The following is a 22,349-nucleotide window of genomic DNA, read 5'->3' on the forward strand; positions in this document are numbered from 1 at the left end:
AAATAAAGAAATTGTTTGATTACAACATAAATGTTTTCGCTAGCAAACCATCTAATAAGATTCTTTATAACATGGGTACCTGAGTTAACCCCAGATATAATTACAATTATAACCCACTTAACTTAACTGAAGTAAACTGAGATCACCTTTACATGTAAATCAAATAAACAATACAACTTTCATGAAGTCCTACATTTGAAATAAAGAAGTTTGTTTATTACAATAAATGTAAACACTACCAAAGTATTACGAAGTATTCATTCGCGACAGGGTTACATGAGGTAACCCCAATAATTACAATAAATACAACCCATTCAACTCAAGTTAACTCAGGTTACATTTATATAGACCTCGCATACACAATACAAATCTATGAAGTCCTACATTTTAGATTAAGAAATTGTGTCATTACAGCATAAATGCATATACCAACAAATTATCTACGAAGTATTCTTTCATAACAGAGATACCTCATGTTATTTCAAAAATAACAACAAATACAATCCATTCAAATTAAATTAACTAAAGTCGCCTTTCCTGAATATCATATAAACAATACTTATCTATGAAGTCCAAAATGATAAAGTAAATGGTTTATTAGAAGTTAAATGTATACTCTGGAAAACTATCTACGACGTATTTTTACGTGACAGGGTTACCTCAGATAACCAAAACAATCACAACAAAGATAACCCATCTAACTGAAGTTCACTCAGGTTACCTTTAAATATATATACATCACATAAACAATACGAATCTATGAAGTCCTACATTTCAAATTAAAAAATTGTGGAATAACAATATGAATGTATACACTAGCAAAGTATCAACTAAGAATTCTTTTATAGCTGGGTTACCTGAGGTAACCAAAACAATAACAGCAAATACAACCTATTTAACTCAAGTTAATTCAGATCACCTTTACATATACATCACATAAACAATATAACTTCAAAGAATTCCTACATTAAAAATTAAGAGGTTGGTTTATTACACCATAAATGCATATACTAGCAAAGTATCTACTAAATATTCTGTCATGCACGGTTACCTCAGGTAACTCATAAAATAGAAACAAGTATTATCCATTCATATCAAGTTAACTTAAGTCGCCTTTCCAATATATCACATAAACAATACCCATCTATGAAGTCCTTCATTTAAAATAAAGAAATTGTTTGATTACAACATAAATGTTTACACTAGCAAACTATCTAAAAAGCATTCTTTATAACATGGGTACCTGAGGTAACCCCAGACGTAATTACAAGTATAACCCACATAACTGAAGTTAACTGAGGTCACCTTCACATGTGCATCACATAAACAGTACAACTTTCATGAAGTCCTACATTTAAAATAAAGAAGTTTGTTTATAACAATTAATGTAAACACTAGCAAGGTGTCTACGAAGAATTCATTCATTACAGGGTTACCTTAGGTAACCATAACAATAATAGCACAGATAACCCATCTAACTCAAGTTAACTGAGGTCACCTTTATATATATACATCACATAAACAATACAACTTTCATGAAGTCCTACATTTGAAATAAAGAAGTTTGTTTATTACAATTAATGTAAACAATAGCAAAGTATCTACAAAGAATTCATTCATTACAGGGTTACCTCAGGTAACCATAACAATAACAACAAATACAACCCATATAACTCAAGTAAACTCAGGTATCACCTTTAAATATATATGCATCACATAAACCATACAAATCTATGAAGTCCTACATTTTTGAATTAAGAAATTTTGTAATTAAAATATAAATGTATACACTTACAAAGTATATACTAAGAATTCTTTCATAGCAGGGTTACCTGAGGTAACCAATACAAAAACAACAAAAACAACCTATTTAACTCAAGTTAATTCAGATCACCTTTACATATACATCACATAAACAATATAACTTTAATGAATTCCTACATTAAAAATGAAGAAGTTGATTTATTACACCATAAATGAATATACTAGCAAAGTATCTACTAAATATTCTGTCATGACAGGTTACCTCAGGTAACCCATGAAATAGAAACAAGTATTATCCATTCATATCAAGTTAACTTAAGTCGCCTTTCAGAAATATCACATAAACAATGCACATCTATGCAGTCCTACATTTAAAATAAAGAAATTGTCCGATTACAACATAAATGTTTACACTAGCAAACTATCTCAAAAGCATTCTTCATAACATGGGTACCTCAGGTAATCCCAGACATAATTACAAATATAACCCACTTAACTGAAGTAAACTGAGGTCACCTTTACATGTGCATCACATAAACAATATAACTTTCATGAGTCCTACATTTAAAATAAAGAAGTTTGTTTATTACAATTAATGTAAACACTAGCAAAGTGTCTACGAAGGATTCATTCATTACAGGGTTACCTTAGGTAACCATAACAATAACAACAAAGATAACCCATCTAACTCAAGTTAACTGAGGTCACCTTTAAATATATATGCATCACATAAACAATACAAATCTATGAAGTCCTACATTTCAAATTAAAAAATTGTGGAATTACAATACAAATGTATACACTAGCAAAGTATCTACTAAGAATTCTTTCATAGCAGGGTTACCTGAGGTAACCAATACAATAACAACAAAAACAACCTATATAACTCAAGTAAAATCATATCACCTTTACATATACATCACATAAACAATATAACTTTAATGAATTCCTACATTGAAAATGAAGAAGTTGGTTTATTAGACCATAAATACATATACTAATAAAGTATCTACTAAGTATTCTGTCATGACAGGGTTACCTCAGGTAACCCATAAAATAGTAACAAGTATTATCCATTCATATCAAATTAACTTAAGTCGCCTTTCCTAAATATCATATAAACAATACACATCTATGAAGCTCAAATTTATAAAAAAGTAAATCGTTTATTACAACTTAAATGTATATTCTGGAAAACTATTTACAAAGTATTCTTACATGACAGGATGACCTCGGGTAACCATAAAAATAACATCAAATAAAAAATACAAATCTATGAAGCCCTACATTTTTAAATTAAGAAATTGTGTGATTAAAATACAAATGTATACACTAGCATAGTATCTTCTAATATTTTTTTCATAACAAGGTTACCTGAGGTAACCCAAGCAATAACAGCAATTACAACCAATTTAACTCAAGTTAATTCAGATCACCTTTACATTTACATCACATAAACAATATAACTTCAATGAATTCCTACATTGAAAATGAAGAAGTTGGTTTATTAGACCATAAATACATATACTAATAAAGTATCTACTAAGTATTCTGTCATGACAGGGTTACCTCAGGTAACCCATAAAATAGCTACAAGTATAATCCATTTAAATCGAGTTAAGACAGGTCGCATTTTCTAAATATCGCGTAAGCAATTTACATCTGTGAAGTCCTACATGTAAAATAAAGAAATTGTTTCATTACAACATAAATGTTTACACTAACAAACTATCTAATAAGCATTCTTTCATAACAGGGGTACCTGAGGTAACCCCAAATATAATTGCAAATATAACCCACTTAACTGAAGTTATTTGAGATCACCTTTACATATATATCCCATAAACAATATAACTTCAATGACGTCCTACATTCAAAATGAATAAGTTGGTTTATTACAATTAATGTAAAGACTAGCAAAGTATCTACGAAGTATTCATTCATGACAGGGTTGCCTCAGGTAACCCCAACTATAACACCAAATACAACCCATTTAACTCAGGTGAACTCGTTTAACATTTACATATAATCGCATAAACAATACAAATCTATGAAGTCCTACATTTTAAATTAAGAAATTGTGTAATTACAGCATAAATGCATATACCAGCAAAGTATCTACGAAGTATTCTTTCATAACAGGATTACCTCAGGTAACCCAAAAAATAACAACAAATATAATCGATTCAAATCAAATTAACATAATGTTGCAGTCTTGTTATTGACTGCTCCATAGGCTTACATGCAAGACAGCTGATCTTAGAAAAAAAAATCATGTTCATATCATGGATGTACCAGAGCGAAATGGTGATTTAATTGAAAAAAGGGGGTCTTGCCACGAAGAATAAAACGTTACGCAATCCTGAAGTCAACTCATTTTTTTCTACTTTCTGTTTGCTATTTTTACTAGACCTCACCACTTCAAGTAAACATGAGATCCTTCCACTTTCCTGGAATGATATCCCCAAAAGATGCAAGATTTTTTTAAAAGTCTATATTTATGTTTCCATTCACCATAAACCTATAAACAAACAGAAAAAAATGAGTTCAGAAAAAAATTCAGTCTACTAAATTATCTGTAAATCTCATTCTTGTCTATCTTTATGAATAACCTGACCATGCACAGTTGTACAGTGGTTCACTGAGGTAACCTGACCATGCACACGAGTACAATGTTTCCCTGAGGTAACCTGACCATGCACAGTTGTACAGTGGTTCCCTGAGGTAACCTGACCATGCACAGCATTACAATGATTCATTGAGGTAATCTCACAATACACAACAGTACAATGGTTCCCTGAGGTACCATGACCATGCACAGTAGAACAACGTTTCCCTGAGGAGACTTGAACATGCACAATAGTACAATGGTTCCCTGAGGTAACCTGACAATGCCCAGTTGTATAGTGGTTACCTGGTGTAACATGAACATGCACAGTAGTACAATGATTCCCTGAGGTTACCTACCATGCACATTAGTACAATGGTTCACTTAAGTAACCTGACCATACACAGTGCAATGGTTCCCTGCATATTAGTATAACGGTTCCCTGGGGTTACCTGACCATGCCCAGTTGTACAGTGGTTCCCTGAGGTAACATGACCATGCACAGTAATACAATGGTTCCCTGAGGTAACCTGACCATGCACAGTAGTACAATGGTTCCCTGAGGTAACCTGATAATGCACAGTAGTTCAATGGTTCCCTGAGGTAACCTTAAAATACACAGCAGTACAATGATACCCTGAGGGACCATGACCATGCACATTAGAACAATGATTCCCTGAGGAGACTTGACCATGCACAATAGTACAAAGGTTCCCTGCACAGTAGTACAATGCTTTCCTGAGGTTATCTGACCATGCCTAGTTGTACAGTGGTTCCCTGAGGTAACATGACCATGCACAGTAGTACAGTGGTTCCTTGTAGTAACATGACCATGCACAGTAGTACAATGATTTCCTAAGGTAACATGGCCATACATAGAAGTACAATGGTTCCCTGAGGTAACCTGACCATGCACAGTAGTAAAATGGTTCCCTGAGGTAATCTGACCATGCACAGTAGTACAATGGTTCCCTGAGATAAATTTACCATGCACAGTAGTACAATGGTTCCCTGAGGTAACCTAGCAATGCACAGTAGTACAAGGTATTCCTGGGGTAACCTGACCATGCATAGTTGAACAGTGGTTCCCTGAGTAACCTGACAATGCATAGTTGAACAGTGGTTCCTTGAGTAACCTGACAATGCATAGTATTACAATGATTTCCTGAGGTAACCTAACCATGCACAGTGGTACAATGGTTCCCTGAGGTTACATGACAATGCACAGTAGTACAATAGTTCCCTAAGGTTAAATAACCATGCACAGTAGAACAATGGTTCCCTGAGATAAATTTACCATGCACAGTAGTACAATGGTTCCCTGAGGTAACCTAGCAATGCACAGTAGTACAAGGTATTCCTGGGGTAACCTGACCATGCATAGTTGAACAGTGGTTCCCTGAGTAACCTGACAATGCATAGTTGAACAGTGGTTCCTTGAGTAACCTGACAATGCATAGTATTACAATGATTTCCTGAGGTAACCTAACCATGCACAGTGGTACAATGGTTCCCTGAGGTTACATGACAATGCACAGTAGTACAATAGTTCCCTAAGGTTAAATAACCATGCACAGTAGAACAATGGTTGAACAGTGGTTCCCTGAGGTAACATGACAATGCACAGTAGTACAATGGTTCCCTGAGGTAACCTGACCATGCACAGTAGTACTGTGGTTCCCTGAGGTAACATGACCATGTACAGTAGTACAATGGTTCCCTGAGGAAACCTGACCATGCACAGAAGCACGTCAAGTTCCATCGGTAACCTGACCATGCACAGTAGTACAATGGTTCCCGGAGATAAACTGACTAGCACAGTAGTAAAATGGTTCCCTGAGGTAACATGAACATGTACAGTAGTTCAATGGTTCCCTGAAGTAACCTGACAATGCCCAGTTGTGTAGTGGTTACCTGTTGTAACATGACCATGCACAGTAGTACAATGATTCCCTGAGGTTACCTACCATGCACAGTAGTACAATGGTTCACTTAAGTAACCTGACCATATACAGTACAATGGTTCCCTGCATATTAGTATAACGGTTCCCTGGGGTTACCTGACCATGCCCAGTTGTACAATGGTTCCCTGAGGTAACATGACCATGCACAGTAGTACAATGGTTCCCTAAGGTAACCTGACCATGCAACGTTTCCCTGAGGAGACTTGAACATGCACAATAGCACAATGGTTCCCTGAGGTTACCTGACAATGCCCAGTTGTGTAGTGGTTACCTGTTGTAACATGACCATGCACAGTAGTACAATGATTCCCTGAGGTTACCTACCATGCACAGTAGTACAATGGTTCATTTAAGTAACCTGACCATACACAGTACAATGGTTCCCTGCATATTAGTATAACGGTTCCCTGGGGTTACCTGACCATGCCCAGTTGTACAATGGTTCCCTGAGGTAACATGACCATGCACAGTAGTACAATGGTTCCCTAAGGTAACCTGACCATGCACAGTAGTACAATGGTTCCCTGAGGTAACCTGATCATGCACAGTAGTTCAATGGTTCCCTGAGGTAACCTTAAAATACACAGCAGTACAATGATTCCCTGAGGGACCATGACCATGCACAGTAGAACAATGATTCCCTGAGGAGACTTGACCATGCACAATAGTACAAAGGTTCCCTGCGCAGTAGTACAATGCTTTCCTGAGGTTTTCTGACCATGCCCAGTTGTACAGTGTTTCCTTGAGGTAACATGATCATGCACAGTAGTACAGTGGTTCCTTGAAGTAACATGACCATGCACAGTAGTACAATAATTTCCTAAGGTAACATGGCCATACATAGAAGTACAATTGTTCCCTGAGATAAACTTACCATGCACAGTAGTACAATGGTTCCCTGAGGTAACCTAGCAATGCACAGTAGTACAATTTATTCCTGAGGTAACCTGACCATGCATAGTTGAACAGTGGTTCCCTGAGTAACCTGACAATGCATAGTTGAACAGTGGTTCCCTGAGTAACCTGACAATGCATAGTATAATATTACAATGGTTTCCTGAGGTAACCTAACCATGCACAGTAGTACAATGGTTCCCTGAGGTTACATGACAATGCACAGTAGTACAATAATTCCCAGAGGTGAAATAACCATTCACAGTAGAACAATGGTTTCCTGAAGAAACCTGACAATGCAGAGTAGTACAATGATTCCCTGAGGTACCTTACCATGCACAGTAGTAGAATGGTTCCCTGAGGTAACCTGACCATGCACAGTAGTAGAGTGGTTCCCTAAGGAGACATGACAATGCACAGAAGTACAATGGTTCCCTGAGGTAACCTTGCAATGCACAGTAGTACAATGGTTCCCTGAAGTAACCTGACCATGTCAATAGTACAATGGTTCCATGGGGAAACCTGACCATGCACAGTAGTACAAAGGTTCCCTGAGGTAACATGACAATGCACAGTAGTACAATGGTTCCCTGAGGTAACCTGACCATACACAGTAGTCAAGTGGTTCCCTGAGGTAACCTGACCATGCACAGTAGTGCAATGGTTCCCTCGGTAACATGACCATTCACAGTAGTACAATGGATCCCTGAGGTAACCAGACCATGCACAGTAGAACAATGGTTCATTGAAGTAACCCGATCATGCACAGTAGTACCATGGTTCCCTGAGGTAACCTTATCATGCACAGTAGTACAATGGTTCCCTGAGGTAACCTGGTCATGTATAGTAATTTACATATGACCTGAGGTAACCTTGTCATATACAGTAATTTACAGATGACCTGAGGTAACCTGGTCATGTACAGTAATTTACAGATGACCTGAGGTAGCCTGTCCGTGAAAAAAAAAAGAACATAGATGTAATCTGTACTGACTAAGCTGACGAAGGGAGTTATGAACATTCAATTGTGGTGATCTGAGGTTTGTAGAAAATTAGCGTTTTGCAAAGTTTACCTGTGGTAACATGCAGCTGGTTCAATGACCATGAAGTTGTGACCTTAGGTAACCTCACCATATTCTAACATACAGAGGTATTCTGAGGTTACATATTTATATACAGTAGTTAAGAAATGACATTAGTTAACATGTGCACTTGGCCATGTATAGAAATGCAGAAGTGCCCTGAGGAAAACTAAAAAAATAGTGTTTTGTAAAGTTTATACAAAGTGTGGTAATACGAGTATGTGCAGTAATACAGAGTAATCTCACCATGTACAGCAATACAGAGGTAATATTAGGTAACTCACAATGTTCAATCATACAGAGGTGACCTGAGGTAACCTCACCATGTGAGCAATCATAGATATGATCTGAGATACAGGAAATACACAGTAATTTAGAGATGACCTAAGGTTATCAGAATATGTACAAAAGTCCACTGGAGAAGTGAGGTTTTTCCTTGAAAATATCCAACATCTCTCAAATAAGATTAATTAAGACAATTAACATTTTAAAAAAGCAGTTATATACTATATAACCCGTGCTTGTAACTACGCTACTTTCAAAGTAATGTCAAATGAAAAAAAAATTAGATTACTGTTCGTACTGCAATGTTTCTCTTTTTTAATACTGGTGAATAAAATCCTTACAGTGTGTACTGGCTGGTCATCATCGCGTATGATACGATTTTGATACTCATACACAGCTAATGAATATTATGCATGAATATAGATAAGATCAGCACGTGTAGCCATAGACTGAGAGTTGTAGATTTGTAGTGTAAATATATAGATGCCGTTTATAGAAGACAAAATTAGATCAGAAACATAGTTATTAAAATTGAGAAAGGATGTGGTGAATATGTCAAAGCGACAACCACCCGACCATAGAGCAGACAACAGCCGAAGGCAACCAAAGGGTCTCCAATGTAGCGAGAATTCCCGCAGTTGTGGGTGTCCTTCAGCTGGCCCCTAAAAATATGCATAATAGTTCAGTGATAATGAACGTCATACTAAACTCCGAATTATACACAAGAAACTAAAATTTAAAATCATACAAGCCTAACAAAGGCCAGAGGCTCCTGACTTGGGACATGCGCAAAATTGCGGCGGGGTTAAACATGTTTATGAGATCTCAACCCTCCCCCTATACATCTAGCCAGTGTAGAAAAGTAAAAGCATAACAATACGCACATTATAATTCAGTTCAAGAGAAGTCCGAGTCCGATGTCAAAAGATGTAACAAAAGAAAATAAATAAAATGACAAAAGTACATAAATAACAACAGACTACTAGCAGTTAACTTACATACCAGCTCCAGACCTCAATTAAACTGATTGAAAGATTATGTGTTCATCATATGAATATCAGGCACAATCCCTCCCGTTAGGGGTTTAGTATAATACTATCATAAAATATATGAGAAGAACATAACCCGTGTCATGCCAACAACTGTTTTTTTAGAAATAGATGTGTTTAGTTCCGATTCGAAGATTCTATCAGTGAATCAATATTAAAGCCAAAATATGCAATCTTTAATGACCTGACAACAGTTTCGTAACTATATCCCTTTTTAATAAGTCTATTTAAAGGTTTTGTTAGTTTCTGAGGAGAATACTGACATTTTTGTTCTTTATATAGAATACTTCCAAAAAAAATTGGATGTGAAATACCTGAACGTATAAGAAGTCTGCATGTTGAGTTATATTTACGAATTATTTCCTTATACCGATGATAAAATTTAGTAAATGTTTTGACCAGTTTGTGATATCGAAAACCCTGGTGTAATAAGTTTTTAGTAATACATAAATTTTTCTCGCTAAAATCTAATACGTTGTTACATACACGAGAGAATCGTACAAGTTGAGATATAAAAACACCATAAGATGATGACAAGGGAACATCACCATCTACAAATGGATAATTAACAATAGGAAATGAAAAAAAACATCTCTCTTATCAACAATTTTGTATTAATCTTCCCGTTTATGATATAGATATCAAGATCGAGGAAAGGGCAGTGGTCATTGTTATCATTAGCTTTAATTAAAGTAAGTTCTACAGGATAAATTTCTTTAGTATACATACGGAAGTCGTTATTATTGAGAGCCAATACATCATCCAAATATCTAAAAGTATTGTTAAATTTTTGTATCAAATATTGTTTTGATGGGTCTTAGCTAATTTAAGTCATAAATTGTAACTCATAACAATATAAAAACAGGTCCGCAATAATTGGTTCACAGTTAGTCCCCATTGGAATTCCAATAACTTGACGATATACGGAATCTCTAAAGCGAACAAAAATGTTATCAAATAAAAATTCAAGCGCATAAATAGTATCAAAGCATGTCCAATTGACATAGTTCTTTTGTTTATTGCTACTAAAAAATGATCGCAAAGAGTTTGAACATATGTACTCGCATTCCGACTTTTTATATGCCCAGTTAATTAGGGATGTGAATTCTTTCTTAATAAGAATATGAGGCAAAGTGGTATATAGGATAGAAAAATCAAAACTTTGAACAGATTTAAAATCACCAATATATGCATGCAATTTATCAAGTACTTCCAACGAGTTTTTGACACTCCAAAAGTAATTAATTCCACTATTTTCAAAGGCCTTATTTGAACAATTTATTATCAGGTTTTTTATTGTACCAAGTGTACTAGTAAGTAAAACAGACAATTTAGTAGTTGAACAATGGACAGTGGCGGGTCCAGGGGTGTTCTGGGTATAGGAACCCTTTTTTTGGAGATCAATGCATTTGAATGGAAACATATAGTTGGAACCCCCTCCTTGTATCCTGGATTGGGAACCCCCCTTTTTGAAATGGATGGATCCGCCACTGCCCCTCATGCAGTCGGACAAGATGGACTAATTTTCAATAACCTATCTATTAAATGTTATCATTTTCTACTTATGTTACTTTAAAAGAAGTAACCAAAATCAATATATGCGTAATCTGTCCATATGTTAGTGTTATATATTATTAACTATTTTAAAGCCAATCGAGTAAAATACGGATCTATAAATGTATGCTTTGCTTAAATGATAAAGATTTATGATTATTTAAACTTTGATATAATTGATGGAATACTTTTCACATATCGATTGTTTGTACAACTTTTATAAGAAAAAAAAACCCATATGTGCCTGCCCCAAGTCAGGAGCCTGTAATTTAGTGGTTGTCGTTTGTTTACTAGTATGTGCTACATATTTGTTTTTGTTCATTTGTTTTATATAATTAAGGCCGTTAGTTTTCTCGTTTGAATTGGATTTCATTGTTATTTCTGAACCTTTTATAGATGACAATGCGATATCGACTTTGCTCATTGTTGAAAGCCGTACGGTGACCTACTGTTGTTAATTTCTGTGTCCTTTTGTGGACATGTTGTCTCATTGGGATTTATACCACAGCTTCTTTTTTATATGTATCATTATTGAACGCATACATATCGTTATCTAGGTTCTTCTTTTTTAATTGTATATATATATATATATATATATATATATATATATCTACTACCCCTTTCGAATAAACAAAGAATGGTACACAAAGAAGCTTTAAATAAAATACATTTCAAATAAAGATAAGAAAAAACCAACGAAAGTGGTAAATATTTAACAATTTTGCATTAGTGTTAATGCTAATCTTACAGTGCAAGATGCATGCAGTACACTTAAATTCAAATAATGCCGTGACAGTTTATAGAGATATTTTTTGTAACAGCTCAGTGGTGGGTCCAGGGGTGTTCTGGGGATAGGAACCCTTTTTTTTGGAGATCAATGCATTTGAATGGGAACATATAGTTGGAACCCCCTCCTTATGTCCTGGATTGGGGACTCCCCCATTTAGAAAAAAATGAATGAATCCGCCATTGCCCCTCATGCAGTCGGACAAGATGGACTGATTTTAATAACCTATCTATTAAATGTTATCATTTTCTACTTATGTTACTTTAAAAGAAGTAACCAAAATCAATATATGCGTAATCTGTCTATATGTAAGTGTCATATATTACCAAACACAATGATAGTCATAGTTTCAACAGGACATTCACGAAACTTAGGCAGCAATCACTTCATTTTCAGAGGGGGGTGGGGGGGGGGGGGGGGGGGGGGGGGGGGCTATGGTTGTTTTTTTAAAGTTTGTTTCTAATTGGTCTGCCACTATATGTAATGCTAAAATTGAAATGAAAGAAAAGAAATGTTTTCGACCTGTCTCCAAAAAATATTGTCTTTTGCCGAAGGAAAAAAAATCCATAGACCCCCCCCCCCCCCCCCCGGAAAATCAAATGTTTGCTGCCTTAGGCATGTGTGGATAACTTTTATTCTTTAATAGTTAGTTTAAATAATTGTATATACATTTATTTACATAAATCTCTATGAAACCAGTTTTTGACAACTATTATTATAAAAGTTTAAATCGCCATTCAAAAAGTGTTTTCTATTTAATTATTTTAAGTCATTTACGTTTCACTAAATAAATATCTGTTCACGTTGCAATGATCACAAATAAACCAAATATTTGGATTTTTTTCGTGAATTATTTGTCGTAACTTATTGTAAAAAATTGTATGTGTTCCTGCTTTCTCCTATTTTTCGCACATATACTGTCAGTCGAAATAGAAAGTACAATGATGTATTTTTAGTTTATTCTATTTTTAGATCATGTTATTACTACGCATATGGGCACTATTGCCACGATTACCTGAGGGCACCGATTACCTCAGGGCATACAGCAGCGGACCTAACTGCCATCTGCGTTCCACATGGGGTTACTAGATAATTTGACATGTGCGATAAGACGCACAATTAAGGGGTTGAACACACGCTGGTCTGTAAAGATAACTTCAGTGAAAACCAATACCAGATGTTATCGCTAAAATAATTTGGATTCATGTTTTCTGTATTTTGGTGCAATTTGTAAAATAAATGGAAGGCCGGAGTTCCGATCTTTGTTGAAACCGGGGACTACTTTCAAATTAGTGTATTAGTCCTAGTTGAAACATTAAAACGGCGCAAGATGTTTGACCCAAATTGGTAAATGAAAAATGCATATAAATAAATTAGATTTTCTTATTCAAAATGGATTGATCATCAAACTGACTGAAATATATTTGAAATTTTGGTTCAACTAACACAATTGGCCGAAAGGTCGTTGTCTTACGATTCTTATATTTATTATTTTCATGTGTATATATATAACTGGTACCTCGAGAATTCGGAATGTTTGTCATCAATTTAATTTTAAAATTCATTGACAGTTAATTATTATTAAATTTGCACTCACTTTGAGTGAGGATAACAGCACAATTCCGCGAGTTCTGATTTGTTTTTCGTGAATTCTTTAGTTATAAATGAAGTCGTTAGTTTTCTCAATTGAATAATTCCATATTTTTTTTAATGTTGGGGCCTTTTATATCAGACTATACGTACGGTATGTTTTTTTTCCTCAATGTTGAAGATCGTACGGTTAATTGTCTATAGTTGGATACGACCACATATGCCAAGTCAGGAATATGACATGTGTTACATGTATCCATTCGTCTGATGTGTTTTATCATTTGATATTGCCATATGATTACGGACTTTTCCTCGGAGTTCAGTATTTTTGTGATTTTACTTTTCTTCGTTTGAACTTTGGTGGACAGTTGTCTTATTGGCAATCATATCACATTTTTCTTATTTTCATATGTATGTTCGATGTGTACTGCCAGTGGTAAATAACTTATCTTCAAATCGTTACTTTAGATCTTTTGTATTCTGTAGATAAATTAAGTTTCGTGCCCAATGTACAGGGAGGCATTTTCCAACTAATTTTAACACAGTCTTGTGTTGTGCTTTTAAGTCAGGAACAAATTACTTGTAATTATGAGGTTGTCGTTTCTTGCTATCCACGAGAGAAAATATGACACAGAAATTTTGTTAGTCTTATGTGTGTGTGGTTTTTTTTCCAATTTTGATTTATTTATATGTTACGGAGTTTTTTGTGACGTTCTTTTCGCTGAACTATATATAGTTATAACATTATTGTATTGAATATCCCCCCCCCCTTTTTGCGTTAAAGACCCATTGGTGACTATGGGTTGTTTTCTGCTCTTTTGTCGGGTTGTTGTCACTTTTTATAACACATTTCCCGTTTCCATTCTCAATTCTATTGAAGTTATACAGCTACTATACGATATGAGTTTAGCTAATTGATAAAAGCCATACAGTAACTTATACGGTTGCACGAAGATAGTGAGAAAGCGTCATTTCAAAAGCAGATTCTACATTTTGTTTGTATCTACGTTATGACAACAAACTTAAATCATGTCTGAAAATAAAATCTCAGAAATGTCATATTTATTGACCCTTTCCTGATTTTAATAAAATAATACAAGCTTCCAGCATCGTTTCCACCATATATCCACCTCGAGTATCCACAGGTACATGTATATAGCATGAAGCTGACATGTTAATTGTCATACAAGTACCTGTTCAAAGCTAACAATTTTTATCGTTTTGTGAAGAAACTATTGACTTTTTATTTAATATTGTTTCGGTTCAATGAATTTTAATTCAGTTGAAAAGCTTGGGATAAAATAAAATGACAAGACAATTCTATAAACAGCAGTTTATTTTCATTTTATACAAGAATACTGTTGTATTTAGATATGTTAGTTTCGATTATTTTAGTCATCGATCAACAAGTTTCTTTTTGACGGCGAATGTAAATTTATATTATGATGGTAAAACGTGTCTTGAAAGGTGCTAACTTTCTAATGTATTGTGCGCACACATTATTCGTATATTTAGTTTTTAAGAAATTAATAACAGAAACTTGGTTTTGAAGAAAAATCTATTATCTGTTTTTAACTTGCCGTATCAAGTGGTCGAATTTAGAGGTGTATTCTATATGCTGTTTTGACGAAATGGAATTGTTCTCCTTTATGATTGTGTATTCAAATCGTGAGAAAATAGCCTTAAAAAAGGTTATAAAAACATTGTTACGAAGAGCCAAAAGGACCAGTTAAAATGCAACTAGTCACTGGCAGAGTTGTCTCATCGAATCATACAGCTACTGCTGAACTTTTTTTTAACCAAATATGAATAGAAACTAAAAAATTTAAAAAAATGTGATTGTGTATTGATAAAACACTCAGTTGAACGTGCATCTATTTGATACAATGCGTTAATTTTTAGATTACGATTGTATTCTCATACTTTATTTAATATCGGTTATAAGCACGTAATAACAAACACAAACAAAAACTTTGCCGGAATATATATATAATCATATAATACTTCCATGATATAATTAACTTCAATAATAAAAACGTGAATTTCATATTATTTATTGTTTTTTAATCCTTCAGCCCTAAACCAAGTTAATACAAAACGTCGTTTACACTATATCACATGAATTATTATGTCTCAGCATGACTGTATAAACAAGATTGTGTAACAGGCTACTATCTGTTTACACAAACAATGTATCCTGTTGTCAAACAGAAATTGATAGAATAAAACTTAAAATCGCCTACTTTTAAATCAAATTTGGTGCAAGGAGACAATAACCAATTTAAAAATAAACTACACCACATTAAACTATAACTTTTCATCTTTCTCTTGGACACAACAGCCAAGGAATGTCATCAGTAAAAGTATTTTATTTATTTTTTCAAAGCTGACCACTTTTCCCTAAAAAGGACATTTTCTGTAAGAATAACGGAAAATGTAAGCCATTTGACATCACTTAATGAAAAATCTAAATTTGTTGCATGAAGTTTAAACACTATTTTAAAATAATTTATATTTTTAAATAGAAGACACATTAAGGATTATGGTGATCACAACAGCTAAGAAAAGAACTGAGAAGAAAATTGAATATCGTCTGTTAAAGATTATTTTCCATATAACTTCTATATAACGATTGTCTCCATGTAGGGTATCTGAATTCACGCATGCGCAATGTCGACCGGACTGATTCTTGACAATGTTTTGCAGTAAAACCATTTATTTTTTACCGATTTTTACAATGTGAAGTGTTACAGATCGAAAATCATTCGATAATTGGTAACACAGTTTGCTGTTTGTAAATATATTAAATAAAACTGTTTGTTCAAGAAGGTTAGCTCGGCAACTATAGTCGGTAGAATCCGGGAATATCTCTTTTTGAATGCACTCTTTAACCCATCATATTTCTTGAGAAATTTACCCATTTTGGGTTGGCTTAAACATAGGTTTACTTCACTAGTATTAAAACAATCAATTAAAGTTATAACTTATAAGGAATAATTTTGACAATGCCGGTCTAATTATAAGATAATTTCTGCGAAAACCAAATCAAACCTTGATTATTTTGATTGATCATTACATACTTAAATACGGCATACAATCTGCATACTCCACCTTATGTGTACTGTACATCCGTATCACTTTGTTGTCAATTCAATATGTTAGATACATATTCAACTTTTAGTTAAGGTCGTGTTTTTATTTACCCATCACTTACTGAGTATTTTTGGATTTAGTTTTGTCCTTTGTTACTGTGCTGGTTTTTATTTTTTTTGTGCTTGGTCCAATTTTGACAAGTCAAGCTCTTTTTAAAAGCTTTTCGCTATCTATCCTAATGTTAAACTGGTACCCGACAGTTCTAGATTGGAGGAGGGAATTAACGACTACAAAAATTTACTGAGTTATTCCAAATCTAGGAAGAAGCCTTTGGCAAAGTTGTCGTATCACATACACTTTCTTTTCATGTTTTTTTTTTCGATCCTGCAATACTTAAACATGCATGTCGTGATTATCTCATTTTAAATGTTTCACATTGAATTATACAGTGACCAATCGTGCATACAAAAAGAGAGGTAAAAGATACCAAAGAGATAGTCAAACTCACGAAAACAAACTAATAATGCCATGGCAAAACACTAAAACTGACCAAAAGACAAGTTAAAGGCAGCAAAGAATACTAAAGACTGAGCAACATCAACCCAACCAAGAACTGGGGGAGATCATATATACATAACTATTGTCGAAGGCAGTACGCCGACGACCCGTAGTTTATAGCATTGTTCTGATGACTGTGGTGGCTATATGTGTCTCATTTGTAAACCATACATACAGATATCATAACTTTCAGATATCATAACGGACTCTTTCAAAAATAATACTGGTGCCAAAAGAAAATTCTGAATTATTTATTTTAACAAACATAATTGTTCAACAACAGCTAAAGAATAAACAATATATAAACACGGACGGCAGTGCATGATTCTATAAAAATTACATACAAGCTTATACTATAGTACTGACAATTCAAACCCAACACACGCAATTGATATACGAAATTGTGTATATACAGAAGTTAGGCTTTAGATCAGTCCATCTGATTCATTAATATTATTACACTATTGTCATCATTTTGAATCCGGTTTTTTTCGTTACTAGGAAAGATTAAACAAGACTCCAATCTAGCTACTTCGTATGACTATAACATAAAAAAAGATCAAGATATAATCAAATAGAGCTATGGAAAAGAGTTAAAAATATAAAAACATATTATGAGGCATCTCTTGTGATTCTAAGACCAGTGTTTTTTTAATTTTCCGTTTGGTTTAATACTGGAAAATAAAGGGTCGTCTAAAATTGCGTATTATCTTCTATCTAACTGGATGGGATATGAATGGCAACATTTTAACCCGGGGCAATTTATCTGTGTCAGTCATCGGCGATGTTTTCCACTCATGCCTGAGAGTTGTTTTATTGTCCCAGTCGTTGTTTTCGATAGTATTTGAGTGGGTTTTTTTTTAATGTCCAAGCGATTTCGTTCGTTGATATCAGACTGCTATATTTTGATTTAGGAATTGAATGATATAGCAAATACTGGTAGTCTCGAATAATTTTATTCACAGCCAATTTATACTTTTGCTTTTAGTGTTTGCAATATCGTATAATGCATATGTCCGACTATCTTCTTTTCAGACTGCAATTTGACCTCTATATATCTTTGTTAATTTGTTTGTGTCCTGGAGTTAAAGTCTCATTTTCACCGAGTCTGGATCTTTTTTTAAAATTGAGCTTGTGATTATATTTGTGCATGTTTCAAATCAAATTCCAAACTTATAGAATCAATCACAGTCAAAAGGAAAGTACGTCGTCCGTAATTATGATTGGAGTAAACTATTGGCAGGGGCGGATCCAGGATTTTGGAAAGGGGGGGGGCGAAATTAAGATCGAATTTTTTTTGGGCCCTTTTTTGGGCTAAAAACATAAAATAAAGTAGTATGCACTTTTTTTAAAAACCGTTCCTGGCGTGGGGCATATTTTGTAATTGCTGTAAAGGTGTTTATATGGTTGGACATTTTCGATGCTGTATTCTCCCTATTTTTTGTCTATCATATAAGAACATTCCGGTCAGACATTAAAACCCCTGCCACAAAAAAATATGCCCGTTTTATTCATCATGTTCATTTAATGCCATACAATTCTGTTGAGATTTTTGTTTTCAATCCAGATACGGCCAGAATTTTTCATAAAGGCCACACCCAGCAGGCAGGTTGCAGTCTGGTCTTGAAAAATGTATTCCATATATCAGTTCGGCGAAACAGACATTCCGGTCAGACATTACGGCAAAAATCAGAGTCAATTTTTTTCTCTCAAATATCTAAGACTGTCTCCTTAAATCCATTGGTTCGTACTTACGACTTTAAATTTATCTAGAGCTTAAAATGACTGCCCCAGGGATCATTATTCAGCCATGTTATTTTAAAATAGGCTGGGGCGTTTGGGTTTTTCGCAGTTAGATGACTCCTTTGCTGGGGAGTCTATAGGGTATTACTTTCTGTTTGGTGATATAGTGAAATAAAAGTCAATACTTTGTTGCTATGAAGGTGTCATGATTGTCATCCTCACTCAGCCTAAGCATTGTGTTACTGTAATTTGACAGAGCGACGCACTGGTCAACTCCACTGTAGCGAATCACATGACTTTGATAATCAGTAAATTTCAGCAAAATATATCTTTCTAAGTAAAGAATTGTCGCATAAAAATTAAATACTAGAGTACTAAGGTACACGGGAAATGGCAAAGTCTGATTAATCATTTTACCAAAAAAAAAAAAAAAAGGTCCGAGCAAAGGGGTACGCCCTCTACGCCCCCCTCTGGGTCCGCCACTGCTATTGGTACCAACATTTACCTCTTTTATTTCAAACTTCAACCTTACCTTTAAACAAAAATAGACATACATCATAATATAGGAATCTATGAAAGAAAATAGTTCAAGCATTTGGGGCTATGTCGATTTTAACGAAATACCTAAAGAAACTCTTGCCAAGAGAATTTGTCTTTACGATTAGATAGTTTCTCCTCATTTTCTGCCGAAATCACACCTATGAAAAAGGGATCTACATCAGATTATCGATGTCAAAGATCGCAACAAGAAACATAAAATATTTTTATCGACAGTCACAGACCCCGTTTAATGACTGAGGTTAAGTCGGACATGTTTTTAGGACATGCAGCATAGGACCTATAATTATGTTTTTTTACTGATATTAAGTTCATAACACTTTATAGAAATAGTATCTGTAAAAATCAGCTTACACCATTAAAAGGTCAAGTGAACCACAGATATTAATACATTAAATTGAGACATCAAGTGTTGCATAAACAAAAAATATTAAGTGAAATTATGAAAATTTGCATGCCGTTGACATGTAAAATATTGATTGACTTGAATACCAAAAAAAAATCAGTTTAGGATATATTTATAAAAAAAAGAAGCAAAATAAATGCTAAATGTTCACTACTACATGTACTGGTCTAGTCAGAAAAGTGACATTCCTCAAAACCAAATAGGCAAATCCAAATGAAAGATAAGTCACACAATTGTTAAGTTAAAGCAAACTTATTTCAGATTATACGTTATCGGAAAAAAAAAGATAAGTATTGTTTTATATTTATGAAATATTTTCCGCTTAACTATTTTTTACTCAATTAGTTGAGACTTATGATGGTTGAATTATTACAATGCTATTTACTTGTATCCCTAATTTTGTGGTGATATGAAAAGATCTGCAAAGTGTTAAGTCGAACTCTTCATCGATGGTGCTTTAGAAAAAAAACAGACCCGCGCTAAGTATGAAGAAACTGAGAACACTGCTCGTTTTTTTTAATCATTTGATGATATCAAATCTTACATATGATGATGCTTCATAGAGGGGCGTAAAGAGAGGGGGTAACTGAAAGAAGGAAGGCGAAATAAAGTTGCCATTTCACGATGAACGAACAAATAAAAATTCTTGCACGTTGATTTTTTTACCGATTTCACAAAACACGGTGAATGATGAACCTTTTTCACGGCTGCACGTGAAATAAAAATGGCAAAACACGTTACACGAAAATAACCCTTTACCACCCTTTTAATATCAAAATACAGTAATTGAGCTATATTTTCTTCAATATATTTTCACTGTTGAAAATATTTATGCTATAAGAATCTTCATTCATTTCCATATTGTCGGGTTTTTTTAATAGTATTCTAGAAAAGAATAAAAATAACTTCGAATTTTAGCCCGAAAATTAAGCAAAGATCCCTGAACATAGAATCTACGCATAGTTTGCTACGTGTACTCAAGTTAACTCAAAGGTCACCAGAGATATGGGAAATTTCCCCGAATGTATGAGATGACCAATTAATCGATTAACGAGGAAACGTGCATGTGCTTGTACGGTAATGTGTTGACGTTACGTTACGTATCATTTTAGTAACGTCATGGAAATATGTATGGCAACGTAACCATGTGAAAATTAATTGTCATCCTGCCTTTTCAGTTTCAAACTGTCTAGTCCTGACTTTTTCAAAACTCACTTGACATCATTACCCCATTACCCCCTTTTATAAAATGAATAAAATAAATTATCCACCAGAATTAACTGGAAGTAAAATGTTCAGTGTATAGATATAGGAAGATAAGTGGTATGAGTGCCAATGAGACAACTCTCCATCCAAATAACCAATTTATAAAAGTAAACCATTATAGGTCAATGTACGGCCTTCAACACGGAGCCTTGGCTCACACCGAACAACAAGCTATAAAGTGCCCCAAAATTACTAGTGTAAAACCATTCAAGCGGGAAAACCAACGGTCTAATCTATAAGCCTTTACTCACAAACAACCGTTTAAATAAGCCTCAAAATTAATTTTACCAAAGCATCACTTGTTGCCTCGCAGTGTTGGTTTACTGGTTCTATTACAGTCATACTTTAATATCACATGTATTATATATGTCTCGGTCTATCATAAGGCCGTCCTCTTGAAATCTTTTTTATGCCCATTTTCTTCAGTGAGTGCTCTTCTTTGTGGTTCAGCACTCCATCGATCAACATACTGATGATCTGTTTTCGGAAACAGTCTAGAACTCCAACTGTTAAGGTACAGTCGGAAAGTAGTACATGTTATACAATCAATAGACCACTTTCGAGTTCATCCGTCACCGGAAAAAAACTCGTCAATTATACGCGCCTTTATGACGTCATTTACCAGATAGAGGGGGTCGCCTGTATCCCTGCACTATTTACGTTCATCAAGCGTCTTAGTGATCGTCATTGTGCAGGATAAACTAGAAATAATGGATGTTCTGTAGGTACTTAATGACAATTCCCTAATGACAGCAATGCTGATTGTCAATTTTGAGAATTCAATTTGCCGAATAATTCGTACAATATAGAATTATAGTTTTCCAACCACTCGCTCAACATTGGAATGGAAGTGACGACGCCCCTAAACGCACAAATGACGTTCACTAAAACCAGAATTTTTGACGGAAATGCATCGAACTCGAAAGTTGTCTATTATGGTACATATTGCTGAATCTTCTGTTTGTTGAGTGCCAGTGGCTAGCTAACATTGGGAAGGTAAGACGTTTCCCAATGCAAAATTGGAGAAGTTTAACGTCTATAAAAGTAATGACACGGACTTCAAATAATAAAAAATCTTATTAAAACTGGTTGATCGTATAACATAATTATATTAGAACTTATAAAAATGTATGTATACATTTTGAGGC

General features: G+C 34.4%; 1 protein-coding gene across 1 annotated transcript in view; it reads left to right on the forward strand.

Moving 5' to 3' along the window:
* Positions 1 to 22,349, forward strand: part of LOC139499281 (uncharacterized) — a 740,979-nt gene that overhangs the window by 681,619 nt on the left and 37,011 nt on the right. The gene's annotated exons all lie outside the window — the stretch shown is intronic.

The sequence above is a fragment of the Mytilus edulis genome, chromosome 12 (assembly GCF_963676685.1).
Source record: "Mytilus edulis chromosome 12, xbMytEdul2.2, whole genome shotgun sequence".
Taxonomy (NCBI): Eukaryota; Metazoa; Mollusca; class Bivalvia; order Mytilida; family Mytilidae; genus Mytilus; species Mytilus edulis.